Source organism: Nicotiana tabacum, chromosome 17, assembly GCF_000715075.1.
Source record: "Nicotiana tabacum cultivar K326 chromosome 17, ASM71507v2, whole genome shotgun sequence".
Classification (NCBI taxonomy): Eukaryota; Viridiplantae; Streptophyta; class Magnoliopsida; order Solanales; family Solanaceae; genus Nicotiana; species Nicotiana tabacum.
Window position 1 is genome coordinate 132,756,438 of NC_134096.1, and position 27,192 is coordinate 132,783,629.

Sequence of the window (27,192 nt, forward strand, 5' to 3'; positions counted from 1 at the left end):
AGTTGATTTTCTTCCATGGTTATCATCTGTAACCTATTGATTTGCATCTTTAGATAATTTATTCAGAGTTGCAACAATCTCCTCAGGAGTTTTCTTCATAAGAGGACCTATAACTGTGTTGTTTAGCATCCTCTTGCCAGATGGTGTCAGGCCATACCAGAAATCTTGGAGTTATATCCACAAGTCTACTCCATGATGATGACATCTTTTCACAATATCCTTAAATCTTACCCATGCTTCAAACACTATATTTGTCTCTTTCTGCTCGAAGTTATGGATTTCTCTTCGAATTTTTCCTGTTTTTGCAGCTGAAAAATAATTTTCAAGGAACTTTTTTATCATGTCTTCCCAAGTTTGAATTGCCCGAGTCGGCAAATTCTGGAACTAGTGCTTAGCATCTTCCCTCAGTGAAAAAGAAAATATCCTTAAGTAGATAGCATCTTTCAATACTCCGTTGTGCTGGAAGGTATTCATAATCTTATCAAAATCCATCAAATGAGTATTTGGATCTTCATTGGGTTTGCAACGGAAGACACAATTGTTTTGAATGGTCTAAAGTAGCCCTTGCTTGATCTCAAAATTATTGGTTGCGATCGAAGGGGGTCATACACTAGATACTCCTTGGTTGTATACTGGCCTGACGTAGTCTCCTAGTGATCGTCCAGGCCTGGGCATATTATTTTCAAATTCGTCTTCAAACAGAGGTCGGTTCAGGTTGAATCTTCGTCTTCCATTCCCGTCAACCGTTTCATCAACTCTGAGAGCTATTGTCACGACCCCAATTTTTCTCCGTAGGATGTGGTGACGACACCTAGTCTTAGGGATTAGGTAAGCCTAACACTTACTGAATTAATGACACACTCAACCAAAAATTATTAAACATGAAAAAGAAATTTTCTATACATGCCAACAATCTCAAAACCGGCAGTACAAGTCATAAGCTATACTGAGTTTACTAGAAAATCTTCTAAGTACAACTGTTTTAGAATAGAAATAAACAGTGTGGACATGTAATTTTTGACCCTCCTCAAAATTTTATACCTTTTAGTGCTTAGATGTTGATTTTAGATATAATATTGTTATTTTGACTATTTTTAACTTTTTACTTTATTTTATCTTAAAAATAAAAACTACAAAAATATTTTCCTCTATTCTAGCTAATTGGTATTTTGTCTAGCAATTTTTAAGTTATTTAGTCTTAACCAAAATGAAAAAAAAAAGAACAAAAACAAAAAGAAGAAAGAAACGAAAAGGGAAAGAAACGAAATCAAAGAATGGAAAAACAAAACAAAAGCAAGAAAAGAAAATTGGAAGCGGTCCCCACTTCTCTATTTTTACTTCATATTCACGTGCCTTTCCATTTTTGACATTTTCTTCAAAATTCTTTCTCTTTCCTTAACCAATCAAATGCTGCCATCTCATCCTTTGGTTCTGGAATGGTCTTTGCTTTCTCTCCAAGATATATTCTTGAGAGATAAATAGACGGAGAGCAGAACAATTAAGGGGGATTGAGAAGAGAGGGCATAAAAAAACATTAAAGAGAGACGTAGAAATACCTAGGCGCCGCAACACTTCTTCCCCATTTGTCTTAGTTCCTGACTCATTTTCTCTGCCTAAGACCACCATTTTAGCATTGTAAATTCACCATTAAATCATCGAATTTACTGCAATCCACCCATAAACCTTTTTTTTCATTAAAATAGTTATGTAAACTCACTACTGCAATATCATCTCCTCCAGTTGACCATTACTTCATTTTTCCTTCATTATTAAAGCCATGGATTTCGATTTTGGAGAGATCGATTTTTAATCAAATTTCAACAAATATATTTGAGTCTTTGCTGAAATACAGTCCGGTTGAAGGTCATAATTTTGCTGATTATTCGATTTTGGTGTAGGTTCCGTCCGTCGAGTTTCGATTTCGGGTCCTTGTTCTTGGTCAAGTTTTGGTTAACGAGTCGGGTTTTGTTTAATACAATCGGAACAAATTGTAGCTGCTTTGGGTCATTCTATTGGAGGTCCATTTGATTGATTCAAAAGAAGATCGCAGTTATAAAGGTTAATTTCGCTTCCCTTCACACAATTATTTGAATATTCTTGAGTGAGTTTCTGACTTAATGTTGTTTGACATGCTTTAGTTGTTTCGTTCACTAGTCTGGTTTTTTTTTTTTAAATTTGCTTATTTTGTTCGAAATTAGTTTGATAACTTTATAAGAATATTGTGTTGCTTGTTGTTTTTGTGAATTATTAATTGTTCAGTAAAGTGGAATTAGGCAGAACAAAGACAAACGGGCAGTGGAAGTTTGAACATAATTAAAGAGAATTGGGCTTAATATGATATGCTTCGTTTCTGCTTCGTTACTATTAGTTTCATTAACGCTAGTAGCATGTTAGGCCGATAACACATGTGTAGGCAAATATTAAGATATTTATACATATTTAATTTTGAGGCAACATGTAATTGAAGACCAAAGACGGCTGTAAGGCACTCTTTTGCGGTCCACAATAGTGTGGCTGCAAGATAATCTTCTACGGCCACACAAATCTTGTGTGGACCGCAATTCGAGGAAACTCTGAACTTGGCTTTTTTGTCAACTCTCTGATCTTGGATCCGAACCTAGCTTTTGCGGCCGCACAATTCATATGCGGTCCGCAATTTGCTTAGAAGTCTGCTGAGTTTTTATTCCTTATTGCGGCCGCAGATGGAATTTTGCGGATCGCGCAGTTTAGGCTTATGTGCCTTTTATTGCCTTGTGTTTAGACTACTCTTTTTAGTCGGATTTCATTTCGGGAGTCCAACATCCAGCATTTCTGCAATTGCGCACATTTTATTAGTTTCGGGAATACAATTTCAATGCTTTTAGACTAAAACAAAGCTAAAAGGCGCTAATAAGTAGTCAAAATTTTCACTTATCAATGCATTTCAATGCTTTTATTTTTTATTTTTGCATTTTTCTTTTTGTTCTTTTCTTTTCTTGCCTTTCATTCTCATCATTTCTTTTTCTCTTTTTGTGCCTTGATACCTCTTTCAAGTTCCTCGTATCTCCCCCAAACTTACGTTTTTAGCCACTTGTTTCACAAGAGTGTTAAGGAAAGTTCGAGTGCCAAGAGAGGGTCACGACAAAACGGGTAAAGACTTGTAACATGGTTATCAAATGAGAAAGGCTCAAGGCTCAAATGGGTTGACTAGGGATAACAACATTGGTAGGCAATGAAAAATTTAAATTGGCCAAGGAAAGCCTACAATCACTTCTCAAGCCAAGCAAAACTTATGATTTCACCTTGCAACACATTCGGAGCAAGGTTTAGACCTTTCGCACGTGTACTTGGACTAACAACAAAGCATTTCACCCCTCACGCAACTGGATTGTTAAAAAGGATAGAGTCGAGGGCCCACAACGACCACATTCAAGATTGAAAATCACTATGGTTTGATTAAACCACTAGATAATTGCCTAAGTCAACACAAGAGTCACAAAGTCACTAACTAGAGCTATTTCTTTCAAAAAAACTATTGTTTCTAACCATAAGCATGTAGTTAAGTGTGTTGGTACCAAGTGAAGCATTTTTGACTCTTCAAGCATGACTTAATTAGGTCTTTTTATTCATTACTACTACTATTATTTCTAAACACAAAACAGACTCATTCCCTTAAGAAGGTTGTCACGCCATCTATCGTTGGGACGAGTCACCCGGTTCGCACAAAAACTATCATTGGAAAGAACCATGGCATTAAGAAAACCAAAAGTTTATTATCTACTAAAACATAAGAAGAAGCTACTAAATCAAAAAGAAGCTACTAATTCAAAAGGAAGTTACTAAATTAAACACTAACCAATAAGAAAATAAACATAAAGAAACTACAAAGCAAAAACTATCGAAAGCATAACGAATGTACATAATGAGGGAGAAGGAGCAGATATATACATAATGAGAGAAGAAGAGAGAATATATACAGAATAAGGAAAGAGAAGAAAATGATGTCAATTTATTACAAGCCAAATGTCTCAGAATCATCAAATAAAATCAAATAAACTCCACCCCCACCCCCGAATAAAAATAAGCATTGTCCCCAATGCTTAACAATATAAGAGTAAACGAAGGGTAAGAGTGAAGAAGACTCCCTATGGCTCCTTGGATAGATATGTGTCCCCTGCAATGTCGTCATCCTCAACTTTGGGAGTGACTGGGTTGGTGAATATCTGACGCACTGCCTCGGCAGTGTCGGTAGCAGAGTCTGGCTCCTCAGACTAGCCAGTCAGTACCACTGGTGCTGTAGGATCTGGGCCTGGATGGTGAGGGTCAATCAGCGTGTCAAATGGAATATCTCTAGCTGCAGCAAGCTTGGCAACCTGTCTTCGGAGCTTGTCCAGTGACTTCTTGGAGGCCTGGGATTTTCTCATCTTCTTTACTTCTTTTCCCATCTCTTCGATCATTGACCCATGCATTACCAATGTAGCCATGATAGTGTTCTGGTTCTCCAGGAGCTTCTTCAATGTTTCTTCCACTGATGGGGGCATCTAAGGTGCCGGAATAAAAGACTATGCTGCAACAGTACTGGATAAGTCAGACAACTTTGCAATGGTTGTCTGCATCCAGTTGTTGAGGCTCGCCAATGTCTGGGAGATTCGCATCGCATAAAGTGGAGCAGTAGGCATTGACACCGGCTTCAAAGCCGAGGTGGAACCTGTGACAGGAACTGCTGTAGGAACTGAGGATGGTGGTGGAGGCATGGCTGCAGAACTAGATGAAGGCTCGGCCGAAGTGGATGGAACATTAACTGCCTCTGCAACTACCACTGATGGCTCATCAGATTGGCCTGTAGTGGTAGACGACTGACCCTTTCTATTAGGGTTGTGTGCATCCATCAATGAGTACCATGAGAAAGGTTTCTTCGCTCGCACCTTTGTATCAAAGTCCCTCGGCTCTACCTTCGCATCCGTGAGATACTTTGTAATGGTGTTGGGATGCGGGTAGGATGTGTCAGCTTACCGGGCGACCATAGAGATGTTGGCCGACATCACGGCACCCACATTGATAGGGTACCCGGCCATGATGGAAGCAACTAAATTGCCCGAGGGATCGGAAGATATGTCTCATTTTAGCACGAGTCTAGTCTGCTGCATACAAAGGTTTGCCACCCCTTTGCCTCGAAGCTCAGAGTGCTCATGTGAATAGAAACCCCTGCTATGATCCATGGTGGTGGTGGTCTAGGAGCTGCTAGAATCTCTGCTAGCCAAGGATGAGATGTATCCCCAAGTGCACATTTTCTAAGTACTCTGTGGGCTCGACATCATCAAATCCCAAGTAGGTGTTCAATGTGTGCCGATCAAATCGCACCTTGAGGTTTCTCTCTTTTGTCACCTTTGTCCCTTTCTTTATATGTGCCACATTGGCGTAGAAATCCCGGACAAGGTACTCCTTAGCATCCACCACGCCCTGGGTAAACCACATCCACCCTTTGCGTTCTCTAAACTTCCTCAACATTGTCGGGTTATACCTCTCAAGATCTTTTAACTGAAATTGCCGCTCAAGAGTGAGCGACCTCACTGGCCACCACTCACGAAAGCTGGTGAAGGCTGCCAAACTGACAAAGCGGTCCTCCCATATTTCTTTCTTCTTCGACCTCTCGAGGCCGGTAGCAGTAGCATCTCTCCCTCTACCATCATCGGGGATGTCCTGCACTGATGTCTCAGGTGCCTCAGGGGCAGGTGTAGTAGATGGCTGAAAAGCCTGACTAGCACTTTTCGAGCCCTCGGAAGTGCTATGCGATGTGGACGACTCGTCCTTGAGATGATATCTCTCTGGCGGTCTTGACTGGACAGTCATTTGCTCATGTACAGAGTCTGAATTTCCCTCTGATGCTTCCCTAGATGGGGCATAAGAACTGGTTTAGGAAAGATCTGCACCTCTCCCTCTGCCGGCTGCTGTTTTATTTCTAATCTCATGTTGTTAGGCACTAGGTAAGGGTCTCTTCCCTCATCCCCGAGAAGGGTCACCCCTTCCTTTCGAAGTGTCACCTCTACCTTTAGATTGCACCATTTTCTGCACCAAGCAAAATTGATTGTTAGTTGCATTTCAAGTTCAAACATGCAATGAGATCTGTAAGGACACATCAGAAGGCAGGGAGGAAACACAGTTGAAACTGCGGTCCGTATATTTTTCATTGCGGCAACAGAAATAGCCTTGCGGACTGCACAATTTTCTTTTGCGGCCGCAGATTTGGGTTGCGGTCCGCACATTTTATCCTGCATCCGCAACTCAGATACCACAAATATGCCAACTCTTTGATAACAGAGAATTGGTTGTTTTGCGGTCGCTCTGCGGTCCGCACAATTTTCTTGTGACCGCACATTGAATCACAAATAGCACCCTTCTCTAAAGTCAGGAAAAGAACAGTTTTGTGGCCGCAATGGAAATTCTGCGGTCTGCACAATTTTTCTTGCGGCCGCAAACTCATGATTATTTAAACTTACCTAGAATCAACTTGTGCGGCCGCAGATTCCAACAATTACGAATAGTTCGGCAATTTTATCTAGGGCTTGCAATGTTTTGCTTGCAATGTTTTGCACAAATTTTGACATGAAAATCTATTAACTCATTCCCCTAGAGTATTTATTAGTTTACCCACTACAGATTTAACCCCACAAGTATGTACAACTAGATTCAACAGACAAATGGCCTAAAATTAATTAAAATGCTATGAATCAAACTAAAAATTGAAAAATCTACCAAGTAATTGAAGCATATCAGATATGAATGAGTGCAAGAAATGAGTGATCAACAGTTGCTAGGCGTGTGGGCAGATGATTTAAGAAGAAATTTCAATTTTGTCCAAGTTTTTGTGCTCAGAGAGGGAAAAGGGAAACAATGCCCTGGCCTCTTTATTTATACTTGTCGATTTTCCCAAAGGAAGGAGAAGTGAGTGCAGCCGCGGAATTTCAGTTGCGGACCACACTCTGTTACCTGGTAAGCTTATACACCATTTGGTCTGCGGTCCGCAGATTTTTGTGTGTGACCGCAGATTTTATTACGGACCGCAGATTTTGTGTTGCGGCCGCAAATCGGCCATTTTTCTGACAGGCCAACTTCAGAGAGCTAACAATTTCCACCTTCAATTGGTGCGGTTCGCAATGTAATTGTGCAGCCATAGAGCACCTTCTGCTGCAACAACCATACTTGTGCGGTCCGCACAATGCAATTGCGGTCCGCAATTCTTTCAACACTTAACCAAATTTCTGTCCACAATTCCTGTAAAGCACACTCATCCCTGTAACACACTTCAAATCAAGTTAGCACCAAAATGACTCCTAACTACAAAAGAAACAAAAAAAAGAAAAAAACACATGGGTTGCCTCCCAAGAGGCGCCCGATTAACGTCGTGGCACGATGCAGATTACCATCATTCGAAATGAATCACTGCCACAACTTGGCGATCACAAACTTTACCCAAATAGTGCTTCACCCGGTGACCATTGACTCGGAATATCTCATTTTTTTTTCTTCAAGTCCAATGGACCAAAAGGCGTCACACCCACAATTTCAAAGGGACCACCCCATTTAGACTTTAGCTTTTCGGTAAACATCCTTAACCGTGAGTTGAACAACAATACAAGATCACCCACCTTGAACTCTTTGTTCCAAATGTATTTGTCATGAAGATATTTCATCTTTTCTTTGTATAAGGACGAACTTGTATAAGCATGGTACCAGAACTCATCCAATTTATTCAAATGTGCAACCCTTAAGTTAGCGGCTACATCCCAATCAAGATTCAACTTCTTTAGAGCCCACATAACTTTGTGTTCAAGTTCCACCGGAGGATGACAAGCTTTTCCGAACACCAGCCGGTATGGAGACATTCCGATAGGTGTTTTGTAAGCCGTCCGACAAGCCCATAATTCATCATCAAGCTTCTTGGACTAATCCGTCCGGTTAACATTCATTGTTTTGGACACGATACTCTTTATCTCCCGGTTGGAGACTTCCACCTGACCGCTAGCTTGTGGATGATTGGGAGTCGTAACTTTATGTGTAACACCATACTTCCTAAGTAAAGTGTCAAAAGCCTTGTTGCAAAAATGCGACCCCCTCCCCCATCGCTTATGATAGCCCGTGAAGTACCAAACCTTGTGAAAATATTCTTCTTCAAGAACGCCACCACACTTCTCGCTTCATTGTCGGGTAGAGCAATGACCTCAACCCATTTAGACACATAATCAACTGCGACCAAGATGTAGGTGTTTCCACAAGAACTCACAAAAGGACCCATAAAGTCAATACCCCACGCATCAAAGATATCAATCTCCAAAATGGTAGTGAGAGGCATTTCATTCTTCTTCGAGATTCCACCGGCCCTTTGACATTCTAAAATCTATTCACTAAATCACTTGCATCCTTGTAAAGAGTGGGCCAATAGAAATCGAAACTTAGCACTTTGGCTGTCGTTCTTGATCCACCATGGTGACCACCATATAGCGAAGAATGACAAGCCCCAAGAATTTCACCTTGCTCTTCTTCCGGTACACATCTTCTAATTACCCCATCCGTACAAATCCGGAAAAGGTATGGCTCATCTCAATAATAATCTTGACAATCTCGTTTGAGCTTCTTCCTTTGATTTAAAGAGAACTCATCCGGAATGATTCCACACACAAGGAAATTTGCTAGAGCCGCGAACCACGGCACCTCCTTCATTGAAATATCCAAGAGTTGCTCATTGGGGAAGGAGTCATTGATTTCAAGGCCATCATGCAGCGTCCTCTCCTCCTTCAAACCAGACAAGTGGTCCGCCACTAGGTTTTCACTTCATTTTCTATCGTGGATGTTAATATCAAACTCTTGAAACAAAAACACCCATCTCATCAACCGAGCTTTGGAATCTTTCTTGCTCATAAGATAGCGAAGTGCCGCATGATCCGTGTGGACAATAACTTTTGCACCCATCAAGTACGGGCGGAACTTCTCAATTGCAAACACAATGGGAAGGAGCTCTTTCTCTGTAACGGTGTAGTTGACTTGGGCACCATTCATGGTCTTACTAGCATAGTAGACCAGATGAAAAATCTTATTCATGTGTTTTCCCAAAAGAACCCCAACCACTATGTCACTAGCATCGCACATGAGCTCAAAAGGAATACTCCAATTAGGAGTGGTGATAATGGGAATGGTTGTCAATTTGAACTTTAACAATTCAAAGGTTCTCATGCAATCATCAGTGAAGTGAAACTTAGCATCTTTCTCTAAAAGCTTGCACAACGGGTTCACCACTTTAGAGAAATCCTTGATGAAGAGCCGGTAAAACCCCGCGTGGCCTAAGAAGCTTCGCACGCCTTTCACCGAAATTGGAGGTGAAAGTTTAGAAATCACCTCAATCTTTGCCTTGTCGACTTCAATGCCATTCTTTGAGATCTTGTGGCCAAGGACAATGCCTTCCTCGACCATGAAATGACACTTCTCCCAATTTAGCACCAAATTCGTTTCTTCACATCTTGCCAATACTTTATCCAAATTTGCCAAGCAATCATCAAAGGATCCAACTACCGAGAAGTCATTCATGAAAACTTCAAGGTAGTCCTCCACCATGTCCGTAAAGATAGCCATTATACACCTTTGAAAAGTCGCCAGTGCATTACATAACCCGAATGGCATCCACTTGAAGGCGAAAGTACCATAGGGACATGTAAAGGTTGTTTACTCTTGATCTTCTGGAGCAATAAGGATTTGGTTGTAGCCCGAATATCCATCTAGAAAGCAATAGAAAGCACGGTTGGCCAACCTATCAAGCATTTGGTCAAGGAAGGGAAGTGAAAAACGATCCTTCCTTGTGACTTTGTTGAGCTTGCGATAGTCCATACACACTCTCCACCCGATCACCGTTCTTGTGGGAATCAACTCATTCTTGTCATTGGTGACCACCGTCATGCCCCCTTCTTTGGGACACATTGCACCAGAGAAGTCCACGAACTATCGAAAATGGGGTAGATAACCCCGGCATCCAACCACTTGATAATCTCCTTTTTGACCACTTCTTGCATAGACTCATTGAGTCTCCTTTGATGTTCAATAGATGGTTTGGCGTCTTCCTCCAAGTTGATCTTGTGCATGCAAAATGAGGGGCTTATTCCCCGAATATCCACCAATGTCCATCCAATATCCTTCTTCCTCTTATGTAGCACCGCTAATGTAGAGTCTAACCTGCACGTTAGTCAAGCAAGAGAAAAGAATAACCGGTAAAGTAGAATAAGGGCCAAGAAATTCATATCGAAGATGTGGAGGCAATGGCTTCAATTCCAAGGTCGGAGGCTCTTTAATTGAAGGCTTTGTAGGAGAAGTTTTCCTATTTTCAAGATCTAAGGAGAGTTTTCGGGGTGCATAGTTGTACGAACCCATTCCTTGCAAAGAGTTCACACATTTCATGAAGCCATCCATCTCGTCATCATCAAAGTTGAGCAAGACGGCCTCCAACATATTACCCATATTGATCGTGGCACATGTATCATCAATAATCACATCGGTCACCAAGTCCACAAAAGAACACACTTAGTTGCTATTTGGGTGCCGCATGGATTTGCACACATGGAATACCACTTTTTCATCACCCACTCGAAAAGTGAGTTCTCCATCTTCCACATCACAAAGAGCCTTCCCTGTAGCAAGGAAAGGTCTTCAGAGAATAATCAGCACCTCATAATCCACTTCACAATCAAAAATGACAAAATCCGCCGGAAGGATGAATTTATCAACACGAACCAAGACATCTTCAACCAAAGGTATCTTTATGGTCTGATTGGCCATTTGCAATCTCATATAGGTGGGTCTTGGTTGCCTAATTCCCAAGGTTTTGAAAAGTGAATAGGGCATCAAATTGATACTTGCCCCAAGATCACAAAGAGCTTTAGCAAACTCGGCACTTCCAATTGTACTTTGAATTGTGAAAGCGTCGGGATCTTCCAATTTGGGAGCCATTGAATGCATAATTGCACTCACTTGATGAGTGACTTTGATAGTTTCAAAATTCATCGAACGCTTCTTTGTGACCAAATCCTTCATAAACTTTGCATAACCGAGCATTTGATCCTAAGCTTCCACTAATGGCACATTGATTGAGAGACTCATCATCATTTGAATGAACGTTTTGAATTGATTCTCGCCATTTTTCTTGGCAAGCCTTCGAGGGTAAGGAGGTGGGGGGCTTAGGCAATGGTGCCTTAGCCTTTTGCACTACCGGCTCCGGTATGTCAATAATGTGATCCGTAGACGGGTTCACCTCCTATTGAGTCTCTTTCACATTGTCATCAATATCAATCTGAACTTCATCATTTGATTGCATCACATTGCTCGAGACCTCTTCTTCTTGTACCACTTGCTCATCATCCACAAGTTGCCTTTGACTTGAGGTGGGTGCATTCCCACCTCTTCCACTTCTTGTAGTAACGGCCATGGCATGCCATGTGTTGTTCCCACCCTTTGGGTTCACCACCGTGTCACTTGGTACTGCCCCCTTAGGACGAGAATTTAGAGCTTGAGAGATTTGCCCCATTTGTACTTCTAAGTTGCGGATCGATGTGTTGTGTGAGGCAAGTTGGGCATCGGAATCGGCATTGTTTTCCATTATTTTCTTGAAAATGTTCTCAATACGCCCCATTTCATTGTTGGAAGATCTAGGACCATGGGAAGGATAAGGAGGCGGGTTGCTCGGTTGTTGATACATCAGGGGACTTTGAAAACCCGACCCCCAGTTGCCTTGATTATTGTTCCATTCACCTTGATTGTTGCCTCCCCAATTACCTTAATTATTGCCATTCCAATTTCCTTGATTGTTATTATGCCAATTCCCTTGATTGTTTCCACCACTCCAATTACCTTGGTTGTTAGAATTTCAATTGCCTTGATTGTTTTGAGGTCGCCATTGTTGTTGATTTGGGCCTTGGAAATTATTTCGTTGCCCTTGAAAGTTGTTCACATATTGCACCTCCTCTTCTTGGTCATTGTAAGAATCATCTTGATCAAACCCACTATCTTCTTGCATAAAATTGTCCACTCATTGTTGCACTTGTGGACCCTTGGTTTTCCGTTTGTTCACCATCATGTTTACTCCTTCCATGGCATTGACTTTCCTAGGATTTTGCACTTGAAGTTGAGCCTTTGCTAGTTGATTCATGGTGGTAGTCAATTCGGCTATGGTTTGCCCATGGTCATGCAACTCTTTGTGGAGGTTAATCACATTAGATCACCTTGTGGAACATTAGTCCGGGATTGCCATGCCGATGATGTGCCCGCCATTTCATCTAAAATCTCACATGCCTCCGCATAAGGCATAGTCATGCAGTTCCCACCAGCAAGTTGATTCACTACACATTGGTTGGTTGTGTTGATCCCATGATAGAAATGTTCTCCGTCGTATCATTTTTGGGACATTATTTAACCATTTTTCTATATCGCTCCCATATCTCGTGTAGTGGTTCATTGGGCTCTTGCTTGAATGCTAGAATCTTATCCCTAAGTGCAGCCATGTGCCCCGGAGAGAATTACTTAGAAATGAACTTTTCCGCCAATTCATCCCAAGTGTGAATGGAATGGTTCGGCAGACATTCCAACCAATCTAAGGCTTTCCCCCGTAGAGAGAAGGGAAAAAGCCTTAGCCTCAAAGCATCCTCGGAGACATTTATTTGTTTACTCCCCCAACACGTGTCCACAAACCCCTTCAAATGTTTGTATGCATTTTGACCTGGAGCACCGGTGAAGAAGCCTCGTTGCTCTAGCAAAGTGAGCATCACATTGGTTATTTGAAAGTTGCCCGCCCTAATACGGGGAGGGACTATTGCACTTGCATGTCCTTCATTTAGCAACACTTGGTGTGGAGACGCTCGTGGTGGAGGTGGGGGTGGAACGAGCACATTATCATGAGGCACTCGGCCTCTTCTATTGGCTTGAGGTTCAAGAGGAACCTCATCTACTTGATCATCCTCAATGTCCACATCCCCCAAAGCAATATTTCCGAGCTCATTGTTTTCCATGGTTGTACCTATGATTTCTCAAACACGTTAGTAACACGGAAGGAAAAGAAGATATTCCCAAAACACACTCAAAGATATAGCTAACACCGTTTTTAACTCCCCGACAACGGCGCCAAAAATTGATCGCGTCCAAATGCACACCTCTAAACAAGGTATGAAACGGTCGATTGCAATTATAGTAACCCAACGAAGAATCGGGGTCGAATCCACAGGGAGCTAGATAGGAGTTAGAGGTATACAATCTAATGCGTAAAATTGAATTATCTTAATTTTTACTTCCACAAAAAGGGTTTTGTTTCTATTTCTAAGTTTAAACTAAAGTTTACAGAATAAAGAAATAAGACTAGGATAGTTGTTTTTGATGTTTTTCAAATTGGTAAAAAGCCTAGGGTTGTGACCATTATCTAGGTGTTTGCCTAATGGGATAAAGACCTTAATGCTTGTTTTGTGGATCGGGGGTATGTTATAGCTATCAACTCTCAATTACCCACTCAATACCTCTCGATAAAAGAGTGTTTTTTTTTTCCAATTTGGCTTTCTCAAGACCATATAGGTATCACACAAAATAGTTGATAAAATCTCAAGTTGGGTTATTACTATCTATAGGTTGAACCCTTTAATTGGGTTAATCAATCTCTCGATTAACCCAATTTCTTGTTAGCCAAGTTTTTCTAGACTAAGTCTCTCTTTCTCAAGTAGAGACTAAGTCAAATAGGCATGAACCAATGTTTGCAACCATTAATTCCACAAATTAAATCATGAACTAGGCTAAATAACAAACACCCAATCATAAACAAGCACTAATTTAATTACCTATAAGGTTAACACACTAGAGTTGGGTCACAACCCTAGTAAAGATCTAGCTACTCATGATTGGGTTTGAAGAAGAAGAAGAAGAAAAACTAATTAAACTCATAATGTAAGCTTAAAATGATAAAATCTATTGTAAAATACACCAAAATATAGTAAACTTCCAAAAAAGGTGAAGAAAAATGGCAATTGTACTTGCTGATGTCAACACTTAACCTAATTTTGTGAAACTCTTCTATTTATATAAGTCTGAAAATCTCGAGGCAAAATGCCCCTCGGGAGGTTCTGCGGCCGCCCAATTCCATGTACGGTCCCGAGGCAATATTTTTGCGGTCTACAAATTTAGCACTGCGGCCGCAAAGCACTCTTTTACGGTCCGCAAGATAATCTCCTACAGCCGCACAAATCTTGTGCGGACCGCAATTCGAGAAAACTTTGGACTTGGCTTTTTTGTCAACTCTCTGATCTTGGATCCGAACCAGCTTTTGCGGCCGCATAATTCATGTGCGGTCCGCAATTTGCTCAGAAGTCTGCTGAGTTTTTATTCCTTGATTGCGGCCGCAGATGGAATTTTGCGGACCGCACAGTGTAGGCTTCTGTGTCTTTTATTGCCTTGTGTTTAGACTACTCCTTTTTGAGTCGGATTTCATCTCGGAAGTCCAACATCCAACATTCCTGTAATTTTGCACATTTCATTAGTTTCAGGAACATAATTTCAATGCTTTTAGACTAAAACAATAGCTAAAAGACGCTAATAAGTAGTTAAAATCCTCACCTATCAAGCATCCTCAGACTCAGCCCCACTGAATGTTGGAGGCTTAAGCCTCCTATGTCTCTCTAGTTTCTTCTGCTCCTCATCTCTCATAATGCGACCCATCTGGGCCTGAGCAACTGCAATCGGGTGGGATGGTAGTACCCCCGGTCTCCCCCGGCTTAAGAAGTGGCTGATGCGGTCGAAACTAAAATTGCCTGAGCAAGTCTAGTGCAAACAGTCAATATCTGGGCTAGAGCCTCCTAAAGGTCTGGAATCACAATGGGTACAACTAGTGCTTGAGTTGGTCCCATCAGCTCAACCACATCTGGAATTTTCTCCTGAGCTGGAGCAACTGGTGGGTCTACAGGTGCTGCTCTAGCTGTTGTACGAGCTGCACCTCGCCTTCTACCGCGGCCCGACCTCTCGTGGCCCTAGCTGGTGGTACTGGTGGTCGTCCGCCCGATCCGGTAGCATGTGTCCACACCATCTGTGAGAGAATATAATAATAGAAGTTTAGTTCCCAGAATCAACAAATTCGCACGACAAGAATACGAGAAAGTGAATTTTTCTTAAGGGTTCGGCTTCCTCTTGAAGATAAGTACAGACGTCTCTGTACCGACCCGCAAGACTCTACTAAACCTGCTCATAACTCGTGAGACCTATGTAACCTAGGCCCTGATACCAACTTGTCACGACCCAAAACTCTACATGTCGTGATGACGCCTATCACAGAACTAGGCAAGCCGATATTCACAATAAAACTAGGCATTTTGTATTAGAAATAAGATGAAGCAAGTTTAACAGTAATAACTCTCATAAATAGCCTATGTAAACAACTGCGACTCGAATGTAATTTTTTCAAAATTCGGGTGTCACTGAGTTCATGAGTATCAACTATAACATAGTCTGAAACACTATCTAGAAAGGTAATAAGTAAGTCTAAGAGATAAAGGAGGAGAGTCAAGGTCTGGGGACGCCAAAGCAGCTACCTTGATTGTCTTCGAAAAGGTTAAACTCCAAGATCAGCAACCACCGTTCCCGAAAATACCTGGATCTGCACATGAAGTGCAAGGTGTAGCGTGAGTACAACTAACTCAATAAGTAACAAGTCTAACCTTTGGGCTGAAACCAGTGACGGGCCCAACAAATATAGTACGAATACAAAGTTTAACATTATAGAAAATGTAGACATGTTTCTAGGTTTAACAGTTAAGTTCAACACAGATAAAATATGCCAAGTGTGATTGATATGAGGAATATGACATCTCTATATCTATATGCCAATATGAATACCGTATGTGATGCAACATAATGAAAATCTCACGTACCTGCACTCTCACAACACTTAATCTAACTGTCTCAATTCTCGCTCGTCACACTCAGTCACTCAGCACTGTACGATGCCTGCTGCGGCGTGCAGCCCGATCAACCTATAGCCATAAGGCCTGTTGCGATGTGCAGCCCGATCCACAAATAGCCATAAGGCTTGTTGCGGTATGCAACCCGATCCACATATAGCCATAAGGCTTGTTGCGACGTGCAGCCCGATCCACATATAGCTCTAAGGCCTGTTGCGGCGTGCAACCCGATCCACATATCTCACTCACAGCACGACTCTCAGGCCTTAACTCAGTCATCAATCTCTCTAGTCTCTCGGGCTCACCACACTTATGCTAAGCAGCCCAAATCAACAATACATGATGTGGCAATAAATGATACAGAGACGGAGATATGATATGAAATGATGAATGCGACTGAGTACGTAACTGCAAATTAAGTAAATAATCTCAACAACAAAAGAACGACCATTGTGCTTCCTACTAGTACCAGCTCATAGCCTAAACATGATTTCTAACCTAATTCACAGCTCAAGTGCTCTAACACATAGAGTACAGTAATAATATTCAGATAAGGTGACTACACCGTCCCACGAAATCGACTAAGTCATAATTACTATAGTGCACGCACACACGCAAGTCACCTAGCATGTGCGTCACCTCAATACTGATCACATAACATGAAATTCAGCAATTCATACCTTCAGAACCAAGTTTAAAAGTATTACTTACCTCAAACCGTGTAAATCTCTACTCCAATAAGCTCTTGCCTCGTGCATCGGCCTACGAACGCCTCGAATCTAGCCGCAAATAACTCAATACGATCAACACAAGCTATATGAATCAATTCCATATGAAAAAGCTAAGTTCTTAATCAAAAGTCAAGTCAACTCAAAAAGTCAACCCCGGGCCCACATCGAAATCCGACAAAATTAACAAAATCTGAACACCCATTCAACCACGAGTCCAACTGTCACGACCAAAAACCAATCGTCGTGATGGCGCCTATCGTGAAACTAAGCAAGCCAACTACTCAACCAGTTCAACCAAATAAAAACATTGAAAATTAAACGGAAGCAGTTAATATTTAAGAAAAAACCCTTTAAAAACCAAAATAAAACAACAACGCAATACAAATCTATCCCAAAATCTGGGTGTCACCGAGTACATGAGCATATATACCAGGATACAACCTACTACAATGTCTAAGGAATAAGAACTGACATACAAATAAAGATAATGAAGGAGAGTCAAGGCCTGCAAATACCATCCAGCTACCTCGATAGTCTCCGAGATCTCGATTCCTCACTCAGCAGCCACCGTACCCGGAAGCACATGGATCCGCACACGAGGTGCAGGGTGTAGCGTGAGTACAATCAACTCAATAAGTAACAAATCCAAACTTTGGACTGAAAGTAGCGACGAACTCAACCGGCACAGTTCAATATAAAAAATAACAGTGCAGAAATGTAGACATGCTTTCAAGTTCGATAGATATCTCAAAATAGTAAAATGGATCAAATGTGAATGATATGAAGAATATAACTCCTCTACTTCTACATGTCAATGCACATGTTGTATGTGACACACCATGCTAACAGCCTCATGTGCTCACACTCTCAAATGCTCAATCACTCAGTATTGTATATGGCCCATACGGCCCAGGGAAGATCCATCCCGAAATATATACATCACTGACCATCAGTCACCCAGTACTGAGTAGGACTAATCCAGCCCGCGGAGAAGATCAATCTCCTAGTATAAAATGCTTCGGACGAGATCATGTCCAGGGAAGATCCATCCCTCAATATAATCAACCGCGCTCATTGTGGGTGTGTGCAAATTTCGGAGGGGCTCGTTCAGCCCAAGCAATAGCATAAATCAGTATAACCGCTGCGGCGTACAACCCGATCCCATAATTGCCACTCATAATCAGGCCCTCGGCTTCACTCAGTCATCAATCTCTCTAGTCTCTCTCTCACGGGCTCACAATATCATGATACTAGCTCAAGAACAGTGATATGATGTATCAATAAATAACAACAGAGACTGAGATATGATATGAAATGAATGAATATGACTAAGTACGAAATATCAATGAAATTAGTAAGACAACAGCAAGAAACGACCAGTATGGGTCCCAACAGTACCGGTATAAAGCCTAAACATGATATCTAGCATGCGTGACAGCTCAATTACTTTATCACATGATGAAAACATGGATATCAACAATATAGAACCACTAGACAGTTCCATGGAATCTACCACGTCCCAATTCTCACGGTGCACGCCCGTCACTTGGCATGTGTGTCACCTCAATACCAATCACATAACACATAAATTCGGGGTTTCGAACCCTTAAAACCAAGTTTAGAAGTGTTACTTACCTCAATCCGGGCAAAACTCTACTCCAACATACCTTTGCCTTAAAAATCGGCCTCCAAATGATCCGAATCTAGCCACAAGCAGTACAATACAATCAATACTGGCTAAAGGAATTAATTCTACAAGAAATTACTAAGTTATAACTCAAAATCCGAAATTGGTTCAAAACCGTCCTGGGCCCACGTCTTGAAATCCAACAAAACTCATAAAATCTAAAAGCCCATCCAACCACGAGTCCAACCATATAATTTTTATCAAAATCCAACACCCAATCGTCACCCAAATCCCCAAATCAACTCTCCAAATCCCTAGCCTCAAACTCCCAAATTACACCTCAAAAACACCCAAACTAGGTGGGAAAATCAATGGGGATACAAGATTATTGAATAAAAATGATCACAACGAGCTTACCTCAAGAATCACCTCGAAATTCCTCTAAAAAATCTCCAAAATTCGAGCTCAAAATGTTAGAAATGGTAAAAATCTCGGAACCCTCGCTTATATAGGTTCTGCCCAGCGATATCACTTCTGCGGCTCACTTAGCCGCTTCTGCGGACACACATGAGTGACTCCAAGCCCTCTTCTGCGGTTAACTCCGCACCTGCGGCAAAAATTTCGCTCCTGCGGACTTGCTTCTGCGCGAGAAATATCCGCTTCTACGGAGCCCAGCTTCACAAGCCAATTCCGCTTCTGCGGCCCTCCTGACCGCAGATGCGGGAAAACCTTCGCACTTGAGACCATCTGCCTCCTCTCCTCAAACTTCGCATCTGCGCTGCCATCCCCGCATCTTCGGGATCACATCTGTGGTCCCCCCTCCGCAGGTGCGATTATACCAAAAATCCTCAAAACATCAGCAGCTTATCGATTTCAATTCCAAGTCCGTTAACCACCCGAAATCAACCTGAGGCCCTCGGGACCTCAACCAAACATACCAACAAGTCCTAACACACGATTTGAACTTAGTCAAGCCTTTAAATCACCTCAAACAACATAAAAAACACGAATCACACCCCAATTCAAGCCTAATGAGTTTTGAAATTTCTAAATTCTACAAACGACGCCGAAACCTATCAAATCACGTCCGATTGACCTCAAATTTTGCACATAAATCACAAATGACACCACGAACCTACTCCCACTTCCGAAAATTCAATCCGACCCCGATATCAAAAAGTCCACCCCTGATCAAACTTTCCAAAATTTCAACTTTCGCCATTTCAAACCAAATTCTACTACGGACATCCAAATCACAATCCAAACGCGCTCCTAAGTCCAAAATCACTCAATGGAGCTGACGAAACCATCAAAACTCTTATCTGGGATCGTTTACACATACGTCAATATCCGGTCAACTTTTCCAACTTAAGCTTTCCATTATGAGACTAAGTGTCTCAATTCACTCCGAAATCTCTCCATACCCGAACCAACTAACCTGATAAGTCATATAACAATTGTAAAACACAAAAGGAGTAGAAATTAGGGGAACGAGGCTACAACATTCAAAACGATCGGCCGTGTCGTTAGTTCCTCCCTCTCTTAAACAAACGTTCGTCCTCGAACGGGTCTAGAAACATACCTTGAGTCCCAAATAGGGGTGGATATCTGCCCCGCATCTCCCGCTCGGTTTCCCAAGTAGCTTCCTCAACGGGCTGACCTCTCTACTTCACCTTCACTGAAGCTATATCCTTTGACCTCAACTTCCGAACTTGCCGCTCCAAAATGGCCACCGGATCCACATCATAAGTCAAATCATCATCCAACTGAACCGTGCTGAAATCCAAAACATGAGGCGAATCGCCAACATACTTTAGGAGCATAGAAACATGAAATACTTTATGCACGCCCGACAAACTAGGTGGCAAGTCAAGCTCGTAAGCCACCTCCCCAATCATCTGAAGCACTTCAAATGGCCCAATGTACCGAGGGCTCAACTTCCCCTTCTTTCCGAACCTTATAACACCCTTAATGGGTGAAAGCTTCAGCAGGACCTTCTCCCCAACCATGTAAGCAACATCACGGACTTTCCTGTCGGCATAACTCTTCTGTCTGGACTGCGCTGTGCGAAGGAGCTCCTGAATCAATTTAACCTTGTCCAATGCATCCTGAACCAAGTTAGTACCCAATAGCCTAGCCTCACCCGACTCAAACCAACCCACCGGAGACCGACATCGTCTCCCATATAACACCTCAAACGGAGCCATTTGAATGCTCGATTGGTAGTTGTTATTGTAAGCAAACTCTGTCAGTGGCAGAAATTGATCCCAAGAACCCCAAAATCAATGACACACGTGCGCAGCATATCCTCCAATATCTTAATAGTGCGCTCAGACTGTCAGTCCGTCTGAGGGTGAAATGTTATTCTCAGCTGAACCTGTGTACCTAATTCTCATTGCACTGCTCTCCAAAACTGTGATGTGAACTGTGTGCCCCGATCTGAAATAATGGACACTGGCATACCGTGTAGGTGAACAATCTCGCGGATATAAATCTCAACCAACAGCTCCAAAGAATAAGTAGTGCCGTCTGGAATAAAATGTGCGGACTTGGTCAGTCGATCTACAATCACCCAAACAACATCGAACTTCCTCAAAGTTCGTAGGAGTCCAACTACAAAGTCCATGGTAATACGCTCCCAATTCCACTCCGGAATTTCAAGTCTCTGAAGTAATCCGCCCGGTCTCTGATGCTCGTACTTCACCTGTTGACGATTTAAACACCGAGCTACAAACCCAACTATATCTTTCTTCATTCGCCTCCACTAATAGTGCTGCCTCAAATCCTGATACATCTTCACGGCACTTGGATGAATGGAGTACAACGAACTGTGAGCCTCCCGGAGAATCAACTCATGCAAACCATCTACATTAGGCACACATAGCCTGCCCTGCATCCGTAATACACCGTCATCCCCAATAGTAATACGGGGATCATTATACTGGCGCTCTCTGATGCGATCATATAAGGAAAATCGAGAAACCACACCAGCTAGAACTCGACTGGGCTCCGAAATATCCAATCTCATGAACTGGTTGGCCAAAGCCTGAACATCAACTGCCAGAGGTCTCTTCCCAATGGGAATGAATGCGAGACTAGCCATACTCACCGCCTTTCTACTCAAGGCATCGGCCACCACATTGGCCTTCCCGGGATGATATAGAATGGTGATATCATAGTCCTTTAGCAGCTCCAACCATCACCGCTACCTCAAATTTAGATCCTTTTGTTTGAACAAGTGCTGGAGACTCCGATGATCCGTAAACACCTTACAAGACACACCGTAGAGATAATGCCTCCAAATCTTCAATGCATGAACGATGGCAGCTAAATCCAAATCATGAACAGGGTAGTTCCTCTCGTGACGCTTCAATTGACGCGAAGCATAAGCGATCACTCTACCCTCCTGCATCAACACACACCCAATGCCTATCTGAGAAGCATCACAATACACTGCATAAGATCCTGAAGCTAATGGCAAAACTAAAACTGGAGTTATGGTCAAGGCAGTCTTGAGCTTCTGAAAGCTCTCCTCACACTCATCCGACCACCTGAAAAGAGCACCTTTTTGGGTCAATTTGGTCAAGGGCGATGCAATAGACGAGAAACTCTCCACAAAGCGGCGATAATAACCGACCAAGCCGAGAAAGCTCCGAATCTCCGTAGCTGAGGATGGTCTGGGCAAACTCTGAACCGCCTCTCTCTTCTTTGGATCCACCTGAATACCCTCACTGGACACCACGTGTCCCAAGAATGCCACTGAGCTGAGCCAAACTCACACTTGGAGAACTTGGCGTAAAGCTTCTCCTCCCTCAACCGCTGCAACACAATCCTAAAATGTTGGGCATGCTCCTTCTGGCTACGAGAGTAAATCAGGATATCATCAATGAACACTATAACAAACGAGTTGAGATAAGGCTGAAACACACTGTTCATCAGATGCATGAATGATGCTGGGGCGTTGGTCAACCGAAAAGACATCGCAAGGAACTCATAATGACCATAACGGGTCCTGAAGGCTGTCTTTAGAATATTCGAGTCCCGAATCTTCAACTGGTGATACCCAGACCTCAAATCAATCTTGGAGAACACCCTCGCTCCCTGAAGCTGGTCAAATAGGTCATCAATGCGTGACAAAGGATACTTGTTCTTGATTGTGACCTTGTTCAACTGCCTATAATCAATGCATATCCTCAGAGTACCGTCCTTCTTCTTCACAAACAGAACTGGTGCACCCCAAGGCGACACACTAGGCCTAATAAACCCCTTATCAAGGAGTTCCTGAAGCTGCTCATTTAATTCCTTCAACTTAGTTGGTGCCATACGATACAGTGGGATAGAAATGGGCTGAGTGCCTGGTACCAAGTCAATACCAAAGTCAATATCCCTGTCGGGCGGCATTCCCGACAGGTCTGTAGGAAACACATCCGGAAACTCTCGCACCACCGGAACAGAATCAATGGTGGGAGTATCAGCACCAACATCCCTCACAAATGCCAAATTAGATAAACAACCCTTCCCAACCATCCGCTGGGCCTTCAAATATGAAATCACACTACTAGGAACATAGTCTAGAGAAACTCTCAACTCAATCCCCGGCAACCTCGGCATCGCTAACGTCATGGTCTTAGCGTGACAATCTAGAACAGCGTGATATGGAGACAACCAATCCATACCCAAAATCACTTCGAAATCAACCATACTAAGCAACAGAAGATCAACTCTAGTCTCCATTCCCCCAATAGTCACCACACACGACCGATATACACGGTCCACAACAATAGTATCGCCCACGGGCGTAGAGACATGAACAGATGAAACTAAGGACTCACGGGGCATTTCCAAATGATGAGCAAAATACGATGATACATATGAATAAGTGGAACCAGGGTCAAATAATACAGAGGCCTCCCTATGGCAAATTGAGACAATACCTGTGATCACTGCATCTGAAGTAACAACATTTGGTCTGGCAGGAAGAGCATAGAATCGGGCCTGACCGCCATCTGATCGGCCTCCCCCTCTAGGGCGACCCCTAGCTGACTAAGGTCTACCCCGAGCTGGCTGAGCGAGTGGTGAAGTAACGGGTGCTGAATTCATAGGCTGACTTCTCTACTGAGCTGGACCTCCCGTAAGGCGGGGACAATACCTCTTGATGTGACCCATATCTCCACGCTCGATACAACCCTTCCCTGCGAATGGCGGTGGGGACTGGAGGGAGCCCCGAAAACCAGAATACCCACTAGAAGAACTCGGTGCCGATGAGCCCTGAACTGAAGGTGCATGGGACGAACTCTGAGCTGGAAGGGCACTAAGAGATGACAGGCCCTGATGTGTACTGTATGAACCATGGCCGGGTGATGCACCACGGTGGACTGGATGAGCCGTCTGAGCATGCCTATAAGGACGACCCCTACCGTGGTAGAACTGGCCTCCAAAAGGAACACCACTAAAACCTCCTGACCCCCGAGGCCTCTTGGCCTCCCTCTCAACCCGCTCCTGGCTGCGGACCATCTCTATCTGTCGAGCAATATCGACAACCTCATCAAAAGTAGCACAAGATATCCTCTCCCTAGTCATAAGCAATTGCAGTTGATATGCGAGGCCATTAATGAACCTCCTGATCCTCTCCCTATCAGTGGGAACCAACTAAACTGCGTGACGATCTAACTCAGAAAACTTCATCTCGTACTGCATCACAGATATGCCATCCTGACAAAGCTGCTCAAACTGTCTGCACAACTCCTCTCTGCGAGACTGCGGCACGAACTTCTCCAAGAAGAGAACGAAAAACTCCTGCCATGTAAGTGGTGCTGCACCGACCGACCTGCGCCTCTCATAAAATTCCCAACATCTGAAGGCAACCCTAGAAAACTGAAAGTGGTGAACGAGACCCCACTGGTCTCCAGAATACCCGCTGTCCGAGGCAATCGCTCGCACTTATACAGAAGGCCCTCAGCATCCTCTGACTCAGCACCGCTAAATGATGGAGGTCGTTTCCTCCCAAATCTCTTAAGTCTTCTCTGCTCATCATCGGCCATAACGGGGATCACCTGGGCCTGAGCAGCTGCAACCGGCTGGACTGGTGGTACCCCCGGTATCTGAAGTCCCTGCACTACCTGCTATAGAGTACGGGCAATAGGGGTATGAGTACCTCCCCCGGCCTGAGCCGAAACTACCTGGGCAAGGCCAGTGCAAACTGTCAATATCTGGGCCAAAGCCTCCTGAAGGCCTGGAATCACAATGGGCACAACTGGTGCCTCAGCTGGCCCCACTGGCTCAATTGTATCGGGTACCTGCTCCTGAGCTGGAGCGACTGGTGGGTCTGCAGGTGCTACCTTAGCTGGTGGTACGAGCTGCACCCCCACCCCTACCGCGACCTCGGCCTCTTGGGGCCCTAGCTGGTGGTACTGGTGGTTGTCCATCCTACCTAGTAGTATGTATCCTCACCATCTGTGAGAGAATAGAATAATAGAAGTTTAGTTACCGGAATCAACAAATTCGCACGACAAGAATACAAGAATGTGAAATTTCCTAATGGTTCGGCAGTCTCTCGAAGATAAGTACAGACATCTCTGTACCGATCCACAAGACTCTACTAAACCTGTTCATGACTCGTGAGATCTATGTAACCTAGGCTCCGATACCAACTTGTCATGACCCAAAATCAACCGTCGTGATGGCGCCGATCGTGGAACTAGGCAGGCTAACTACTCAACCAGTTCAACCAAATAAAAACTTTGAAAATTAAACGGAAGCAGTTAATATTTAAGAAAAACCCTTTAAAAACAGAAATAAAACCACAACGCAATACAAATCTCTCCCAAAATCGGGGTGTCACCGAGTACATGAGCATCTATACCAGAATACAGCTTACTACAATGTCTGAGGAATAAGAACTGAAATACAAATAAAGATAATGAAGGAGAGTCAAGGCCTGCAAACACCATCCAGCTACCTCGATAGTCTCCAAGATCTCGATTCCTCACTCAGCAGCCGCCGTACCCGGAAGCACATGGATCCGCACACGAGGTGCAGGATGTAGCGTGAGTACAACCAACTCAATAAGTAACAAATCCAAACTTTGGACTGAAAGTAGTGAGTAACTGAACCGGTATAGTTCAATATAGAAAATAACAGTACAGGAACGTAGATATGCTTTCAAGTTCGATAAATATCTCAAAATAGTAAAATGGATCAAATGTGAATGATATGAAGAATATAACTCCTCTACTTCTACATGCCAATGCACATGTTGTATGTGACACACCATGCTAACAACCTCATGTGCTCACACTCTTAAATGCACAATCGCTCAGTACTGTATATGGCCCTATACGGCCTAGGGAAGATCCATCCCGAAATATATACATCACTGACCATCTGTCACCCAGTACTGAGTAGTGCCAATCCAGCCCGCGAAGAAGATCCATCTCCTCGTATAAAATGCTTCGGATAAGATCCATGTCCAGGGAAGATCCATCCCTCAATATAATCTACCGCGCTCATTGGGGTTGTGTGTAGACTCCGGAGGGTCTCCTTCAGCCCAAGCAATATCATAAATCAGTATAACCGCTGCGGCATGTAGCCCGATCCCATAATTGTCACTCATAATCAGGTCCTCGGCCTCACTCAGCTCACAATGTCATGATACTAGCTCGAAAATAATGATATGATGTATCAATAAATAACAACAGAGACTGAGATATGATATGATATGAAATGAATGAATATGACTGAGTACGAAATATCAATGAAATTAGTAAGACAACAGCAAGAAACGACCACTATGGGTCCCAACAGTACAGCCATAAAGTCTAAACATGATATCTATCATGTGTGACAACTCAAGTACTTTATCACATGATGAAAACACATATATCAACACGATAGAACCACTAGACAGTGCAATGGAATCGACCAAGTCCCAATTCTTACGGTGCACTCCCACACGCCCGTCACTTGGCATGTGTGTCACCTCAATACCAATCACATAACACATAAATTCGGGGTTTCGAACCCTTAGAACCAAGTTTAGAAGTGTTACTTACCTCAACCCGGGCAAAACTCTACTCCGACACGCCTTTGCCTTGAAAATCGGCCTCCAAATGACCCGAATCTAGCCACAAGTAGTACAATACAATCAATACGGGCTAAAGGAATCAATTCTACAAGAAATTACTAAGTTATAACTCAAAATCCGAAATAGGTTCAAAACCGCCTCCCGGACGTACATCTCGGAATCCAACAAAACTCACAAAATCCGAAAGCCCATCCAACCAAGAGTCCAACCATACAATTTTTATCAAAATCCAACACCCAATCGTCACCCAAATCCCCCAAAGCAACTCTCCAAATCCCTAGCCTCAAACTCCCAAATTACAACTCAAAAACACCCAAACTAGGTGGAAAAATCAATGAGGACACAAGATTATTGAATAAAAATGAACACAAGGAGCTTACCTCAAGAATCACCTCGAAATTTCTCTCAAAAATTTCCGAAATCCGAGCTTAAAATGTTAGAAATGGTGAAAATCCCGGAACCCTCGCTTATATAGGTTCTGCCTAGCGATATCGCTTCTGCGGCTCACTTAGCCACTTCTGCGGCCTTGCAGGAGCGACTCCAAGCCCGCTTCTACGGCTAACTTCGCACTTGCATCCAAAATTCCGCTCCTGCAGACTCGCTTCTGCGAGAGAAATCTTCGCTTCTACGGAGCCCAGCTTCACAAGCCAATTCCGCTTCTGCGGTAACGCAGATGCGGGAAAACCTTCGCACCTGCGACCATCTGCCTCCTCTCCTCAAACTCCGCATCTGCCCTGCCATCCCTGCATCTGCAGGCTCGCACCTGCGGTCCTCCCCCCCTCCGCAGGTGCGATTACACTAGAAATCCTC

The 27,192-nt window shown here is 43.2% G+C and overlaps 1 protein-coding gene across 3 annotated transcripts in view; it reads left to right on the forward strand.

Moving 5' to 3' along the window:
- The first annotated feature begins 1,476 nt into the window (after window positions 1-1,476).
- LOC142171641 (uncharacterized) overlaps window positions 1,477-27,192 on the forward strand; it is a 48,144-nt gene continuing 22,428 nt past the window's right edge. For all 3 annotated transcript variants that reach the window (XR_012701483.1, XR_012701485.1, XR_012701484.1), the window contains exon 1: window positions 1,477-2,058. The gene's annotated coding sequence lies outside the window, so the exon portion shown is untranslated. The remainder of the gene's footprint in view (window positions 2,059-27,192) is intronic.